The 4133-nt window shown below is 43.1% G+C and overlaps 1 protein-coding gene across 1 annotated transcript in view; it reads left to right on the forward strand.

Annotated features, from left to right (window-relative positions):
- The window catches only part of LOC120953004 (uncharacterized), a 218831-nt gene that overhangs the window by 21050 nt on the left and 193648 nt on the right, over window positions 1-4133 (forward strand). The gene's annotated exons all lie outside the window — the stretch shown is intronic.

Consider the following 4133-nt stretch of genomic DNA (forward strand, 5'->3'; position numbering starts at 1 on the left):
GAGATAAAAACCTGCAAGAGAAAAAAATACGGTATTGTGTTGGTTGTGATTGTCTGTGTGATTGAAGTGAAAGATCGGAAGGATCTTTGCAGCAATTAAAGTGTGATAGCTAGAGTGTTGAGCAAAGCATGAAGCAATTGTTAGCGTTCGGTGTGTGCCTGCTGGCCAGTTTGCTGCTGCCAGCGGCAGCTAACCCCCGGTTTGACGGCTACACCTACACTACGCCCGCCGCCGATGGGTACCACTACACGACCCCCGCCTGCGGGCTGCCGGAACCGTGCAATCCCGTAACGACCACCGTCACCAGACCGACCACCATTACCCGGTCCGATGTGCGCACCGTCACCGACTACCGGACGCAGATCGTACCGACGACGACCACCGTCACGAGCCGCACGACTGCCTACTCCACCAAGGTGGTGACGGACGTGGTAACGCAAACGCCACCACCGGTCACAACCACCCAAACGCAAACCCGCACCAGCACCATCACCTCCCGCTCGACGGCCACGGCTTTCCTCACCGAAACGGAGCGCGAAACGGAAACGCGCACCAACACGGTCACGCAAACGAAGTCGTACACCTCGACCAAGATCGTGCCGACGACGGTGGAGCGCACGGTGACCACGACGCAGCCACCGGTCGTCCTCACCGACACCAAGACGGAAAGGATAACGTCCACGCGCACCAACACGGTCACGCGCACCAGCACCATCACCTCGACCATCGTCGAGCCGACGCCCGTGTACGAGTACCTGACCGAAACGGAAACGAAAACCGTCACCAAGACGACGGCCACTCCCGTGCTGACGACGATCACCCGCACGCAAACCGTGCCCGTCGTGACGACCGTCACGCAGCCTTGTACACCGGACCGCGCATACCTGCCCGTCCAGGCGACCTGCCCGCCGACCAAGGAGTATCTGCCACCGGTACAGGCCGGACCACCGGTCGACTATCTGCCACCGCCGAAGAAGGACGTGTCCTATCTGGTGTCGCGCAAGAATCTCTACCAGCTGTTCTAGTGTACCAGTGTGTTCGTGTATGCGTGTGTGTTCGACAAATCGTTCTCTGCCCAATAAAAAAAACAATTTCAAATTGGAAAATAATTGTGTATCGTAATGAACTTACTTTTCTGCAACTGCGCTAGGAAGTGTGTAGTGCGGCTCTTGATGACACCACCAGACATGGCCGACTTGATTGGATGACAGTTCTCCAGGGGTGTCAAACGGGTCGGTCTTCAGTGGGTAACTTGATCTAGTCATCTAGTGAGAAGAAAACCCACAACTCTTCACCGCATTAACCTTTAACGTACCAACACGCACACACATGCGGGCAAGGACACCATGAGGGTGAAATATGAACTTCGGCCAAGGTCGTTGCGTTCGGTGGCGGCGTTGCGGAGACACCGTCGAATGTGGTTATGCAGAACGATAAGGACACATCGTTTAGGGGACAACTTCTTGGTGCAGTTTGATGGGACTGGATTCGGGTGTGTGGGCATTCATACTAATCTAAGCGATAGCGGCGCGAAGTGTACAGTTGAGAGCTATTCATACACTTTTTGCCCGTCGCAGACATTAGCATAAATGGGTTTTCTTTTGTTTTCTGTTTTTTGTTGTTTTACAATTTTCATTGAACCACCAAACTGGACATTCCAGCATTGTGGACATTCCAGTTGAGTCACAAGACCAAGAAACGGTAGCAAGGTGATAATCGGATCGAAAGCAACTGAAAAGAAACAAAGGCACGATGCGGATCAGTTGAACAAACATCTTGTTATGCAAAATCTTAGGTCTCGGGCAGAACTGTCTGCCACAAACCTACGCCGAAGTTTTATTGCTCCGTCAGGTTTATCAGCCGAAAATTCCAATTAGACTTCATCTCGTAGCCTTACAACGTGCTTTTTTTTGTTGCTGCTAGTGACCGACCTATGATCAAGTCTATGATTCTAGCATTCGGCTTTTTGGTTCAATAATTGATACACCAATAAAATCGCAGCAATCGAGTTAACTAATAAGCGGCGCCAAGCGTTTGAAAGCGTTTAAAATAGACCGCGCACACCTGTACGATCAAGTAGTAGAATGTTGATCTGATTTAAATTTGAATTTAAATAGCCAGTAGGATGCGTACATTGTGAATGGAGTAGCCTGATGATCCTGCGATGGGCAGCAAAGCGACGATAGAAGACGGCAATGAGTTGTTTTTGCAACATTTACAGCATACATAAAGCTTTATAATCCACAATTTATGGTGTTTCAATGCGTGTTATTAAATGTGGACTCTTTTCAACAAGGTGGTAAGTAGCACAAGATTTACCAAAAGGTCGAGGATGCTGCATTTGTTTGGTAAAAATTATGAAAATAAATTTGGTTCTTAGTGAGATTCATCGAATATCGGATGAAGCAATTGCCGAAGAATTCTTATTTACTACGTTGCAATAGTGTTTTGTACGCCAAACAATAATTTGCCTGAAATAATAGCAATAAATAAAGATTAAATTGTGTTTCTGCAATATTTACCCTTTTGTAACGCTGATAAACTCGTTACTTTTTCCCTTCTTGCTTTATCGTTTGAAATTAACCCAAAAAACGCCTAAATGTAGGCAAGCAAAGTGGCCCTCTTTTATCGCGGTTCCATCGAAAAGCACTATGGGAATGCTATGAACAGCGATGCAATCCATTAAAGTAAGGTTTTTACATAGTTTCGATGTTGTATGTTTTTTGTTGTTTCCCGTAATGTTATGGGTTTGCCACACGATTATTTTAACGTTTCCCGAGTATTTTTGATTCGTTTTACAGGGTTTCCTGAGTATTTTTGATTCGATTTACAGGGGTTTCCAAGTCAGTTTAGAATGTAAACGTTGTTTTTCACCGAGTGCAAGATGTTAATCCACATCAATCTGATATTTCATTTCCATCATCATAATTTTTGGTTTCTTCAGCATGATTTTCAACACCTCTCTTGTTGGATTGCGTTTGACAGTTCTTTGTGATGTGTTGAAAATCATGTGTAAAAACTGAAATTTCATTGTGAAGCAAATGCATCATTTGACAGCTGGTGAAGAACATCTTAGAGACAGTGAATAATTATGTGCACATTGAAAATAAAAACAAATGGTTCAAAAAGCTTTGTAAATGCTCAATAAATTGTGCAATATTAAAAAATAATTGAGAAGCATCCAAAATTTATTGGGAAGCGACCCAATAGCGATTGGGAAATTTGATTAAAAAAAAGTAAGGTATTTCAGTTATTCTAACTGTGTTTTTGTTTTTGTTTTTTTTTTTAATAGTCAGACTAAAGTAAAGTGTTTGAAAGCGGGTAAAGTTCATAAAACGTGTAACGTGTAACGTAAACTGTAAACGTGTAATGAATAAAACGAATATAAACAAATAAAATGATATACAAAATCTACCAACATCGAACATCAACAAATGAAACACACACACAGTTGTACTAAACGAACACTATTTTCGGTTAAAACAGCAACAACACACTTGAACATTCAAATTCTATTAACATTTATTTGAAAAATAGTTTCCATTATGGTAGTAAAGGAGAAAAGAGAGAGAGAGAGAGAGAGAGAGACAGAGCGAAATGTGGAGTATTCCAGGTAAGAGCTTTTAGTATTACAATTTACAACATTTAGCAAAATAGAGAGTGGGAGAGATGAGACAGGTAAAACAAAAAGAAAACATTCCTTCAAAAGGAACTAGTGGTTAAAAAAAACCAAAGAAATTGGTAAGAAAAAGAGTAATAAGCTTACACATAATGCGCCATTAGTAGAATGTTTAGGGGTTTGTGTGTTTCCTATCATGTACTACTACGATAGCACACTACTAACTGGATAGTGGAAATCTAATAATTTACACAACACGCCTGCGCCTACTGTTCGATCGACAATCGGGATCGCAAAGGGGCAAAATTTTTTTCTGCAGCGCTCCCCTATAATTTTGTTACTCAAAAACTTTAACTGCCAAACGGATGGGATGCAATATGTGTATTGCACAAATTTAAAACAAAACACACAACTTTAAAAAACAAAAGATCCTACCGAGCGTCAGACAAATAGGAAACAAAACAAAAAAATGCCTAACATTATCGGTCCTCTCTCTCCGTTACGGCTCTTCTCT

The sequence above is a fragment of the Anopheles coluzzii genome, chromosome 2 (assembly GCF_943734685.1).
Source record: "Anopheles coluzzii chromosome 2, AcolN3, whole genome shotgun sequence".
NCBI lineage: Eukaryota > Metazoa > Arthropoda > Insecta > Diptera > Culicidae > Anopheles > Anopheles coluzzii.